General features: G+C 45.2%; 1 protein-coding gene across 6 annotated transcripts in view; it reads left to right on the forward strand.

Annotated features, from left to right (window-relative positions):
- The window catches only part of LOC135110649 (protein kinase C and casein kinase substrate in neurons protein 2-like), a 158,933-nt gene that overhangs the window by 104,776 nt on the left and 40,334 nt on the right, over window positions 1-13,823 (forward strand). For all 6 annotated transcript variants that reach the window (XM_064023191.1, XM_064023189.1, XM_064023194.1 and 3 more), the window contains one exon: window positions 3,813-3,878. The gene's annotated coding sequence lies outside the window, so the exon portion shown is untranslated. The remainder of the gene's footprint in view (window positions 1-3,812; window positions 3,879-13,823) is intronic.

Genomic DNA, 13,823 nt, shown 5'->3' on the forward strand with positions numbered 1-13,823 from the left:
ACTCACACACACACACACACACACACACACACACAGGGAACAGAGAGGATGTGGGGGTGTTGGGTGAGGTCGGGGGTTGTAAATATTGTGGGTTGAGGAAGGAATGAAGACTGATGGTGTGTGGTTGGGTGGTGACACTATGTTGGTGGTGGTTGTGGTGTTGGTGTAGTAAAGGTTAAACATAACAGAACTACAGACCGGAATCTTCACACAGTCAACCCAAATGGTCCCTTTTTTTTTGTGCCCTTTATGTGTGTGTGTGTGTGTGTGTGTGTGTGTGTGTGTGTGTGTGTGTGTGTGTGTGTGTGTGTGTGTGTGTGTGTGTGTGTGGAGTCCATTTTTCTTCCTCTCACCTCCCTCACCCGTTGGGCCTGACACATCCTTTCACCCAGCTGTCCTTCCTTCTTCATAGACTCCTTCAGCTGAATCCTTCCACTTCATTACACCTTCTTAGGCCGTCCCTCACACTGCCTCCCCCACCTCGTCCACTTGCCAAGGTGGAGTTAGAGAATTTAGCTGCCCCTGATACCACCACCCAGGTCCTCCCTCATGAGCCTCCTTCCCCTGCCTCTGTCCTGCATACTTTTGAACTACAGGGGTGCTGGGATTCTTAAAGCACGTTATTTTCTCTTAAAGGCTACAGGGATCATTAATCAGGTTTTCAAAGGTGTTTCTCTGATTGATGATGCGGAAGCCTTGTTAAACTTTCACTAGAATCATGAAAGCGCCCTTCAAACATCCAGTAATTTCCACTACTACAGTTTGCTGAGATTATTTGGGATTATTACTGAAACACTTAAGAACACGAACCTTTGTACAGCAGTGTTGCATCGTCATCCTCACCACCACCACCACCACAGCCAGGTGTTCCCGTTCACCTGTCCAGTAACGTGAGACCGTGCATGTCTTGTCACCACTCACCTCTCCTTCATGCACGCAGGCGCCCATCCAGGAACACTACTATTATTCCTGCCATTATTCGCTGCACTGCTATTATCAATGCTATTATGACCTGCACCACCAAGAGGGCCGTGCAACTTCATGTCGTGTGTCTATTTTTATTTAGCTTCTCCTGACGCCTGGTAGTCAAAGGAAGGTGCCTCGTGTGATGGTGGCCGCGGTCATGCCTCGCTGGGGACTTTCCTTTCCACCACCACCACCACTACCACCACCACTCTGCACTGCCTTGTGTGCATCACTGTCAAGTCCACCTTTGGCTTTTCATTCATTCATTCTTTCATATTGTGAGTGAATGAGTGAATAAGAAAAAATGAGAAAAGACCAGAGAGAGAGAGAGAGAGAGAGAGAGAGAGAGAGAGAGAGAGAGAGAGAGAGAGAGAGAGAGAGAGAGGTAATCTTAAAGTCTCTCACAGGAACTTATTAAGCAGTAGGTAAGGCCAAGGTGGATCAAGGCGTGGTTTGGCCTCTGTGTGTGTGTGTGTGTGTGTGTGGCCTTTGGCGGAGGGGGTGGGGGGTGGGAGAGCCAGGTGAGACAAAAAAAAGGCGCATTGATAAACAAAATATAATAACAAGAAAAAGAGAGAGAAAGAAAGACGGAGATAATTATCGTTCTTTTCTTTCTTTCTCCCTTTCCATTTGTTTTTCAGTGTACATCAAAGAAAAAAAAAGAAAAGGAAAATAGAGGATGTGAACGAAGGCAAAGGTGTTGTGATGGTGGTGGTGTTGATGGAAGTGATGGTGAAGTGTTTGCGACGCTGTGGTGGTGGCAGTAATGATTAATGGTGGTGGTGGTGGTGGTGGTGGGACTCAAGGGACGTGGGGGAAGGGAAGGATGACCTAGCTTGACCTTTCCCGTTATTAGAGGTCAGACGACACTTATTACCTTTGTTTATCCACTCTCTCTCTCTCTCTCTCTCTCTCTCTCTCTCTCTCTCTCTCTCTCTCTCTCTCTCTCTCTCTCTCTCTCTCTCTCTCTCTCTCTCTCTCCACGCATACTTTACAAATCTTTTATCTTGTTTTTATCAGTCATTCCTTGAAATGTTCCTGTTTTTCAATGGTATTTATTTTTTTCTCTTTTCGTTTAATTTTCCTTGTCTTCTTTTTTTTTGTTCCCCTCTCGTTTCCATTGATTCACTTATTTTTTACATTCCTTTTTCCCCCTTTCACATATTTTTCTATTTTTTTTCTCTCTCCCCTTTACATAAAATTGGACGAAAATAATAAAAAAATAAATAAAGATATAAAATTAATAAAACTTAATGCAAATTTAAACCCCAAAAAGAATACGAGTATTTTATTTACATCCCTTTTATATCTTCAATCTACATCCTCGTTTACATTTTACTCATCTCAGAACACTAACACAACTTTCACAAACTCACCCACTCCTCCTAATTCATCCGTTGCAGTGAGAAATTGAACCAAGTTAAGGTATTACTGCTTTCCTAACTAGATTGCCTCACGCCGCTGTTGTGGTGAAGGGAAGAGAGAGAAAACGGAAGGCGGAAGAAGCAGATGGAGAAGAGACGGGGATACGAGAGGAAAAACTTGATAGGGTGAAAGGAAAAACAGGAAAGCAAAGAGAATAGGTGCATATAAGGAAAGAAAAGATAGGTAGGATAATGAAATAAGAAGAGACGAGGATAGAAGCGCAGAGACATGGAAAGAACAGCAAAGAGATCAAGGAGAGGAAATAAGTAGGAGGATAAAGAAGGAGAAGTAGGGAGAGATGAAACACAGTGAGGAGAAAGGAGAGGAGAAAAGTCGGAGGGTAAAAGGGAGAATAGGGAGAAAGGGAGGGAGGAAGAGTTGGAAGCCAGAAAAGACAGGGGAAGAGGATTGCAGAGAAGAGAAAGTTAGGACGGTAAATGTGGGGACTGGGGGGGAGGAGGTAAAGTTATGAAGGCAGGAAGAGGAAGAGGAGGAGGAGGAGGAGGAGGGGTTGGTGCTAATTAATCCTTTGACTTATCGAAGAATTTTTTAAAGTTATCAGAAGAAATTTTTGGCGTTATGTGCAGCAATGCGTTTGGAGAAGTTAACTTTATGATGGTGGTGATTGTGGTGGTGGTGGTGGTCAAGAGAGAGAGAGAGAGAGAGAGAGAGAGAGAGAGTAGTACTGGTAATGATAGTCAAGTCATGATAGCGAAATGATAATGAATAGTGACGCCGTGTACTTCCTCCTCCTCCTCCTCCTCCTCCTCCTTCTCCTCCTCCTCCTCCTCCTCCTCCTCCTCCTCCTCCTCCTCCTCCTCCTCCTCCTCCTCCTCCTCCTCCTCCTCCTCCAGTTCAGAGAAATAAAAGAAACAAGAGAACGACGTATTTCAATTAGCCTAGTACGTGAGGAATAATAAGAGGAAGAAGAGGAGGAGAAGGAGGAGGAGGAGGAGGAAAGAAAAATACAGGAGCAGAGGAAGGATCAAATGTTAGTCTCGTAAAACGTCTTAGTTAATTATTCTGTTCCACCTTCGTGTTGCGAGTTTACCTTTGTTAATTAGCTCCCGTGCCACCTGTGTGTTACCTCGCCGGGCTTACTATTGTGTGTGTGTGTGTGTGTGTGTGTGTGTGTGTGTGTGTGTGTGTGTGTGTTTTCCGGTGGTGTGGTAAAGTTGTCTTAATGTGATCATAATTTTGCGGTTGCCCACACTAATAAAAAACACACACACACACACACACACACACACACACACACACACACACACACACACACACACACACACAGTTGGAGCTTTGAGTGTTGTAGCGTGTGTTAGAATATGACTGATGTACCGTGTGTGTTACAATGAGTATGTTATTGTGTTGCTACAATTGAGCAGTGTTGTGCCGTGTTACAATGAGTGTTCCTTGTGTTGCAGCGGCCGGTGAGGGAGAGAAGTGTTGCGGGCTGCAGCTATGTCACACTGACGCCACACAGCTGACAGGTAAGCTTGGTTGGATCTTACGCATCACTTTATATCATTACATCATCATCATCATCATCATCATCATCACCACCACCACCACCACCACCACCACCACCACCACCTCACAATTCACTTATCTTCCTTATCTCATACAATTCAAGTTATCTTTTTTCCATCATTGTCATTGTGTTCTGTTCTTTTACATGCCTCCTCCTCCTCCTCCTCCTCCTCCTCCTCCTCCTCCTCCTCCTCCTCCTCCTCCTCCTCCAGATCGCTATTATTGTCACGTTTGTTTACTGTCTGCATCTTCCTCCTTGTCCTTCTCCTCGTCGCTATCATTTCCGTGCATTTCCTCTCATTATTACCATTGTTCGTCTTTTCGTCTTTAGTTGTCTTTTTTTTCTCTCTCTCATTGTTATTATTGGAGTTATTTTAATAATTATTACGTTTAGATTTACCAAAGAGGATATTCTGACACTATAATTTCCTTCCTTTTAAATTCCTCCTCCTCCTCCTCCTCCTCCTCCTCCTCCTCCTCCTCCTCCTCCTCCTCCTCCTCCTCCTCCTCCTCCTCCTTTACTATCTTATCTCTCTTGCTTTAGTGTAACTTATAATAAACAACCTCATAAAAACCAAAAGATGTTTTTTTTTCTTTACTATTTTTTCCCTCCTCCTCCTCCTCCTCCTCCTCCTCCTCCTCCTCCTCCTCCACGGCAACAGGGTGACAGGATTAACTCTTTCACGCTGGCCTGCCATCAACCGATCACGGATTATATGTTCGTGGCCCATTGATCGCTGGCAACAGGTAACCGGATCACCCGCCGCCCACCTGGTCTTTAGAACTGACGCTTAGAAAGTGCTTTGTATTCACGCTTTTTCTTTGCCTTGTATGTAGTTGCGTCAGTCCGTTTTCTCTGCATTAGTGTGTACTCGTATGTGTGTGTGTGTGTCAGGCATCAGTCTCTCTCTCTCTCTCTTTCGCTGTTTCTTTCTCTCTTTCTCTCTCTCTCTCTTCTTTGTGCTCTCGTCTCCTTTCAGTTTCTTTGTTCGCTTTTATTTCTCTCTCTCTCTCTCTCTCTCTCTCTCTCTCTCTCTCTCTCTCTCTCTCTCTCTCTCTCTCTCTCTCTCTCTCTCTCTCTCTCTCTCTCTCTCTCTTCCTTGTTTTTCTGCTTCCTTGGTGTTCGTTTTCTATTTACTTCTTTCTCCCTGTCTTGTTATTATTTTTTTTGTTTTGTAATCTCTTTCTTTTCGTATCTAATATTCTTTCATTGTTGTTTTCTTGTCTTCTTTCTCATTTTCTTTCTTCCTTATTACCATCTTATTCCAAATCTGCCTCGTTTCTCTCTACCCTCGCCATTTTTCCTCCTCCTACTCCTCTTCCTTCTCCTTCTCCTCCTTCTCTCCCTTCCTCATTTATTTCCATTTTCTTGCTTTTCTTTGTCTCTCTCTCTCTCTCTCTCTCTCTCTCTCTCTCTCTCTCTCTCTCTCTCTCTCTCTCTCTCTCTCTCTCTCTCTCTCTCTCTCGTTTTCTTAGTGGTTATCTTTTTCTTGCATTTCTTTGGCGTATTTTTCTCTTCCTTTCTTTCTCCCTCTTTTATTCACGTTTTTCTATCGTTCTTTGCCATATTTCCTCTTTTCCTTTCCCTTTTCCATTTAACCCCCTCTTTTCTTCCTTTATTTCCTCTCCGTTCCTCTTCCAGCCCCTCCTCTCCTTTCCTCTCCAATCCATTCCTACCACACTTCCTCTCCCTTTGCTTCTCTTCATCCTTGTCCACTCTTTTATCCCACTCTCTCTCTCCCCACCATCTCTCTTCATCCTCTCTCTCTTCCTCTTTCCTTCCCACTGTATGCGCATTTTTGTCTCTTCCCTCGAAACTTCCCACGCAGACACGATGGATGTTTTTATGATATTCACGAAGTATACTGAGAGAGAGGGAGAGAGAGAGAGGATGGACACACACACACGCAGACACACACATACACACGTTCGTTGGAAATCTCATTCATTCTGTTAAGCTTGCCCGGAGCGAGATGGAAAGGTTTATCAAGCATTCCTGTGTCACCTGATGCTACTCTTTACTTGTGATTGAATGCCTCTCAGGTGTGGCGGAATATAGATCAAGCAACAGGTGAAGAGGCTATTGTGTTTTCTCTCCTCCATTCGCGCCTTCCCTTTTTTCATTTTTGGAAGAATGTATTTGCGTTGTCCTCCGGCGGTTCGTCTCGTCCATCTTTCTCCCTCTTCATTTTTTTTTCTTTCCTTTCTTCCGTTTACCTTATGATGTACTTGTGCGTTCTCTAGAGGCGTTGAATGATGGTTGAATGTAGAGTCGTATCCAGTTTGTTGTTGTTTTTGTTGTTGTTGTTCGTATTCTTGTTTCTTATTTTTCTTGTTCTTCTTGTTCCTGTTCTTGTTCTTCTTTTACACAACGTTGCCACACACCTGCCGTTACTCCAGCGCAGGTACGCAAAATGTACACGCATTAGTATTATCTGAGCTGTTTTGTGTGCTAGAGAAATGCGTTTAATGACTGGAAAATCAGCCGGTGTCGTAACGTCGTGGAGTGCGACTCGTGAAAATTCATCCAAATCTGGTGACTTTTTTGGCTAGAGTGTGTGACCTTGAAGCTGATGCAACCACAGGCACAGGTGTGGACCAGGTAGCTTGAAAGGTGGATAAGGAGTGGGGGTGCGGAGCATGCTGACGTGTGTGTGTGTATGTGTGTGTGTGTGGAGCTTAAAGGTGTGCAGTGAACAAGTTTGGAATGTGAATGAAGAGTTAATGTTAGTTTCGATTAATCCTTTGGGCTTTATTTATATAGAAATTTTGTTACCCTTGCTCATTATCCCTCTTATATACTTAGTGGAGTAAACTGATGTGGATAACGTTGACTGGGTTTGAAATGACACGTGCAACAAGGAAAAATGTGGGTAACGGAAGAATCTAAGTGTGATAAGTGTGGAATTATGTGGATTGTAGACATGTGGATGGATCATATGGACTGGAAAGTGGAGTGGAGGAAAGGACATGGATCATAAAAGAATGTGAGTAGTAATTGTGAGTGTGGATACAAATAATGTGGAGTAAAGTGGATTGGGGTTCGGAAGTCAAGTATTGGGATGCGGATTGTGGAGTCAGACAACGGAGGACGTGGAGTGGATAGGATAAATATGAGTGTGGATACAAATAATGTGGATGATGTGGATTAAAAATGGCTTTGGATTCAGAAGTCAAGGAAGGGAAGAGATCAGAATTGTGGAGTGAGTCAATTAGTGGAGAAAGTGGAGTGGATATTGGAGCTCCGCCACGAGGGATTGTGTTGGCTCAATAAAGATGCTAAGTCGTCGCTGATTGGCTAATCGTTTCAGCTCCTCACTCATGATTGGAGGAAATCGTTATGGGATAATGTGAGAAATGATGCGTTGCCTTCACCTCCTCCTCCTCCTCCTCCTCCTCCTCCTCCTCCTCCTCCTCCTCCTCCTTCTTCTGTCCATTGCTTCTCCTCGCTTCACCTCCTTGTTCTATTCCCTTGCTCCCTCATCCTTCTCTCTTCTCTCTTCCTCTCTTCTCCTTTCTTCTCTAATCTCTCTTCTCTCTCCTCTAATCTTTCCTCTCGTCTCTACTCCTCCGAAATGTGAGCACTGCCATGCCAGACAGACAGACAGACAGAGAGAGAGAGAGAGAGAGAGAGAGAGAGAGAGAGAGACGGCGAAATTAAATCCTTCTCCCACAAACCCTTAGCATTAAAAAGGAGGTGGAGGAGGAGGAGGTTGCTGTCTGAGAGAAGAGCAAGACCCTCCTCCTCCTCCTCCTCCTCCTCCTCCTCCTCCTCCTCCTCCTCCTCCTCCTCCTCCTCCTCCAGGATAAAAGATGGCGGCCTTCAGCACACCTCAGACCCGCATCGCAAAACCTCCAGCACTGCACCAGCTGGAGATTTCATACTCGCTGTGTGTGTGTGTGTGTGTGTGTGTGTGTGTGTGTGTGTGTGTGTGTGTGTGTGTGTGTGTGTGTAGTGGGGAGAGAAAGCAAGGGTAACAAGAATGAGTGAGGAAGGAAAGGAGGGAAAGAAAAATGAGTAATAAGGAGTGAGAGAGGGAAAGAGGGAATAATAAGAGTAACAAGAGTGAAGGAGGGAAGAAGGAGAAGTAAGAAGGATAATAAGAGTAAGTGAAGGAAGGGTAGTTGGGAGGGAGGCTGGGAGAAAGATTGAAGGGAAGAATAGAAACGCAGGCAGCGAGGGAGAGACGGTTGCAGAGAGAGAGAGAGAGAGAGAGAGAGAGAGAGAGAGAGAGAGAGAGAGAGAGAGCGGTCATGGAGTTCTTGGGGCCCTGGGTAATGGATTGTTGGGATTACGAGTGTTGGTGTGAACCGCGGACGTGTGAAATGTAGAGGTGGTGGTGGTGGTGGTGGTGGTGGTGTGTGTGTGTGTGTGTGTGTGTGTGTGTGTGTGTGTGTGTGTGTGTGTGTGTGTGTGTGTGTATGTGTGTGACTTATTTGTTTTGTTTGTTGATTATTTGGGGACAGATTCACGCCTGTTTTTTTTTTTTTTTTTCTATTTTACTTTCTGTTGTGCTTGTTTTGTAATGTATCTATTTATCTGTCTATCCATCGTTCTGTTTTATATTTCTTGTCTTTCACTTTCTGTCATTTAATCATTCTGTCTATCTACATATCTACTACCTATCTATGTTCCTACGTGTCTATCTATCCATTTATCTATCTATCCATCAATCTATTCATTTATCAACCAATCAAAAAGCTGTATCTAATGCCAGCACCCTTTCCTGGTCCCCATTCCTTCATGCTGTAACTTTGCTTTCACATTCACCTCGTCCCTGAAGAGACTGATACCTCTAATCTCTCAGACGCACGAACCACTTCCTTGACATCCCAACCATTCAATGCCTTTCAGTGTGTCGTCAGTAGGGAGTCTCCTCAGCGTGTATCTTATCCCCGTATTATATCTGATTGGCAGTCTATTGTGCAAAGATCGGCTCACAGGCAATCCTCAGGCTCTCATAACTGATTCATGGTTATTTTCTTTCATGGGGAAGGTTATTGAAGGTTTGTTGTTGCCTCAGACTCACCAGAAGCCTTCGATGTAGTTGTTTGAGTTTCGTTTGCTAGATTATTGTTCCTAAGTGTTCAGTTGTACGTCACTTCGGGTCTTTTGGCAGCTAATCTTGACAGGTCATCAAGATTGTTAGGTTTTTCTATAAAGCAGTGGAGACTAAACGTGTATCTATTCATTATTTATTTTGTTTATTAATTTTCACATTTATCTTTAATAGTTTTGCAGAGAAGGCAGCAAACTGAGTGTTGATTATATTCACTACTTACAAATCCATTCCTCTTCCCTAGCCTGCTTCTATTTATCCTTTCTTAAGCTTAGTATTTGCTTTACCAATATACTCACACCTAACTGCTCTCTCATCTCATTCATCATCACCACTATCATCATTAGCATTAGCAAACTATAACCCTTTCCTTCACTGCTGTCTGGTGCTCGTCTATCCCATGTCACTCCATCTCCTGTCCACCCACCAAGGGACTGCAGTGTATTTCTAGCCCTGCTGTGTGTCTTACGTGTTGCTCCGCCGCCATGCCTCGATAGACTCACAGAAGGGAAGCTGGGCGAGGAAAGGGGATGAAAGACAGGCAAGGAAAGAGAGAGAGAGAGAAAGAAAAAGAATGTGGAGGTAAAGGATGAACGGAGAGGGAAGATACTTACGTTGGGGGAAAAGGATTGAGAGGAACAGAAAAAGGAAGGAGGGAGGAGGAAAAAAGAATGGGAGGGGAAAGGAAGGAGGGAGAGGGAAGTTAGCTACGTGAAAGGAAGGGAAAGAGTGAAAGGCGAGGTAACGGGTGAGAAGAGACGGGTAGGAGGGAGGGAAAACCTGGAAGAAAGGAGGGAGAAAAGGACGGATGGAGGAAGGGAGGAGCTCTGCAGGGGGCAGGAGGGGAACGGAGGAAAAGGAATGAAGGAGGGAGAGAGAAAAATGCAATTCAGGTAAGAAGTGAAATAAGTGAACTAATTAATGAGAAGCAGGTGGCTAGCTAATGACAGGTTGACAACTTGAAGAAAGGAGAGAGGGAGAAAAAAAAAAGAGGAAGGAGAGGAGGACAGACAGGTAAAAAAAAGAGGAAATGACGAGGAGGAGGAGGAGGAGGAAAACAAGAACACATCACATAACAATAAAGAAAATAAAGGATTGCTGAAAAATACCATAATGATTTCTTTTAATTAATTGGGAAGATAAGTCAGTGAAGAAAGAACGGAATGTGGAGGAGAGGAATGAGAGAGAGAGAGAGAGAGAGAGAGAGAGAGAGAGAGAGAGAGAGAGAGAGAGAGAGAGAGAGAGAGAGAGAGAGAGAGAGAGTAAGGGAGGCGTAGAAAGGAGATGACAGTGGAAGTGAGAGCGAAAGATGAGAAGAGGATAAGGAGGAGGGAAGGAAGGAGGAGAGATAAGGTAGGGAGGAAGACAGGAAGGAGGAACACTGAGAGATAGATGAAAGAAGGGAGGGAAGGAAGAGAGGAAGAGAAGGAAAGAGAAGGGAAGGAGAGACGGACTGAGGAATTTACACACACACACACACACACACACACACACACACACACACACACACACACACACACACACACACACACACATATAAAGGGTCTTATATCAAATTAAGCAACAGGTAAGATGCTGCTGCGCCCGCCAGTTAGAAAAAAGGGAGGGGTGGAGGAGAGGAATGGAGGGGTGAAGAGGGAAGGGGGAGAGAAGGGAGGGGAGGAAGGAGGGAATGGAGTAGAGGTGATAGGACAGGAAGGGAGAGAGAGAGAGAGAGAGAGAGAGAGAGAGAGAGAGAGAGAGAGAGAGAGAGAGAGAGAGAGAGAGAGAGAGAGAGAGAGAGAGAGAGAGAGAGAGAGAGAGAGAGAGTTACGAAACAGGATAAAGCTATGTAAATCTCTCTCTCTCTCTCTCTCTCTCTCTCTCTCTCTCTCTCTCTCTCTCTCTCTCTCTCTCTCTCTCTCTCATTAGTAAATCACGAAGCTGAACCGACAAAGGAAAAAAGAAAGAGAGAGGGAAGAGGAGAAATGAAATACATAGAAATATTAAAAAAAGAAGAGGGAGAGAATGAGAAGGAAAGAGGAAGAAGAGGAAGAAGAAGAGAGGAGAAACGAAGAGGGCGCAGTCATCTCTCACTCACTCTCCCTCTCTCGGTATACAAAAAGTAGAGGGAGAGGGAGAGGGGAGAGATGGAGGGAGGGACATGGAGACAGGGAGAGAGGAAGGGAGAGGAAGAGAGTGGCTAAGTAGTGAGGTTTGGTGGATTGAAGGATGAGAGAGAGAGAGAGAGAGAGAGAGAGAGAGAGAGAGAGAGAGAGAGAGAGAGAGAGAGCAAAAAAATGAAAGGTGACGATGCAGAAACAGAAGAGAGGAGGAGGAGGAAGGGAGGAGGAGGAGGAGGAGGAGAGTGCAATAAATGGGTGTGGCAGCCGAGGCATGCAGAAGGAGAGGAGGAAGAAGAAGAAGAGGAGGAGAAGGAAGAGGAAGATCGTAACAACATGACGACACAGAGGAAGAGGAAGAAGAGGAGGAGAAAAGGAAGAAGAGGAGAGGTAAAAAAAAAAAAAATGAAAAGAAAAAAAGTCTTAATTATAATGTTCATGTTTAATGAGAGAGAAGATGGAATGAGTGAATGAACGGAGGGAAAGAGAGAAGGAAGGAAGGAAGGAAGGGAGGAAGGAAGGAAGGAAGGAAGGAAGGAAGGGAGGGAGGGAGGGAGAACTGAGAAGATGGCAACACATGACGAGTGATACTGCTCTCTCTCTCTCTCTCTCTCTCTCTCTCTCTCTCTCTCTCTCTCTCTCTCTCTCTCTCTCTCTCTCTCACTCTCTCTTCCCTTCCTGTTGACTAAAAACAATGAAACGTTACCAAACAAAGAAAGGAAGAGAAAAAAAAACATTACTGGGAAAAATAAACGTTGCTACGTATTAATAACAGGATAAAGTCATCCAGAGAGAGAGAGAGAGAGAGAGAGAGAGAGAGAGAGAGAGAGAGAGAGAGAGAGAGTGGAAAAGTCTGAACATACAAGTGTACAGTATATTAATGGAAAAAAAAAAAAGTTATCGATGTGTTGCTGCATCCGTGGGAGTGCTGGGTGTTGGTGGGTGGGTGTGCAGAAGTGCAGGTGTCCACGCATGTCCCAGGCACCACCCAGAAACAGGGAGAGACTGAGGGTTGTTGGGATGGCGGGCGGGAGGGAAGGAGGGAGGAATGGAGGGAGGAAGGAAGGGAGGGGGTACTTAGTCGGCTGGTTAAAGTTGAGGGTTTAAGAGAGAGAGAGAGAGAGAGAGAGAGAGAGAGAGAGAGAGAGAGAGAGAGAGAGAGAGAGAGAGAGAGAGAGAGAGAGAATAACAAAGTGAAGGAAATGATACTGTCAACTGAGGGATGTATTAGAGAGAGAGAGAGAGAGAGAGAGAGAGAGAGAGAGAGAGAGAGAGAGAGAGAGAGAGAGAGAGATGCGGTAGTAGGGGAGGAAGGGCACAGGGGACGGCGAGCCACACCCCAGACAGGCAGGCAGACAGACAGACAGACAGAGGGTGGAGAGGAAAACCCAATAGCAGCCTGCAGTCAATATTGCACACACACACACACACACACACACACACACACACACACACACACACACACACACACACACACACACACACACACACACACACACACACACACACACACTAATAGATGAAGGAATAAATTAAAGAGAGAGAGAGAAAAAAACACACAAAAATAAAATATCTACATGACACAGAGAGAGAGAGAGAGAGAGAGAGAGAGAGAGAGAGAGAGAGAGAGAGAGAGAGAGAGAGAGAGAGAGAGAGGCTAGACAAAGGACAAGCATGACACGGAAATAAACAAACATTGAACACTAATTAAATCTCTATATATTGTTATGCCGAGCCGTCAGATGCATTCAGATATCGATTACATTCTCTCTCTCTCTCTCTCTCTCTCTCTCTCTCTCTCTCTCTCTCTCTCTCTCTCTCTCTCTCTCTCTCTCTCTCTCTTCTCCATCTACGTATTTGCGCAGTTACTCTCAAATGAAGAGGCGAACATGAGAATTGAAAAGGATGGGTGAGGAGCGAGGGAGAGAAGGAAGAAAGAGGAAAAAAGAAGGAAAGGGGGAAGGGGAAGGAAGGAAAGAGGGGAACTGAAGAGGAGTTTGCACTGTAAGAGATTGATCGGCGGGTTAAGCCTCTTGGGCACGCGTGTGTGAGCAAGAGGAAAAGAGGACACGTGTGTTTGTCTGTCTGCGAGGCTAACTGACTGACTGGCTGACTGACTGGCTGGCTGGCTGGCTGGCTGGATAGATGGATGAATGTTTGGATGGGTGGCTTGCTTCATGGGTGGATGAATGGATGGATGTTTGGCTTGATGGATGGGTGGATAAATGGCTGACTGGCTGATTGACTGACTGGCTGGTTGGCTGACTGACTGACTGACTGACTGACTGATCGGTTGAGTGTTTATTTGACTGTCTATAGAACGTGGACTCTCTCTCTCTCTCTCTCTCTCTCTCTCTCTCTCTCTCTCTCTCTCTCTCTCTCTCTCTCTCTCTCTCTCTCTCTCTCTCTCTCTCTCTCTCTCTCTGTCAGTTGTGTTAAGCAGTTTCCTGTATTTTTAAAAGTAACACGAAGTTTGTGCGCCCGTGTATATAATGCAGAGAGAGAGAGAGAGAGAGAGAGAGAGAGAGAGAGAGAGAGAGAGAGAGAGAGAGAGAGAGAGAGAGCGGTCGTCCACGTTCCATAGGCTATTACACTCCTTTATTGGGCCGTCAGGTGGTGTTCATAGAGACAGCGTGTTGTGGGTTCCCTGGTGGGCTGGTGGGTGAGGGGAGTGGGCTGGTGGGTGGGTGGTGGATAGGTGGGGGAGGGATCGAGTCTTGGCTGCCCACCGCCTGTGATGTCT

The sequence above is a fragment of the Scylla paramamosain genome, chromosome 20, assembly GCF_035594125.1.
Source record: "Scylla paramamosain isolate STU-SP2022 chromosome 20, ASM3559412v1, whole genome shotgun sequence".
Classification (NCBI taxonomy): domain Eukaryota; kingdom Metazoa; phylum Arthropoda; class Malacostraca; order Decapoda; family Portunidae; genus Scylla; species Scylla paramamosain.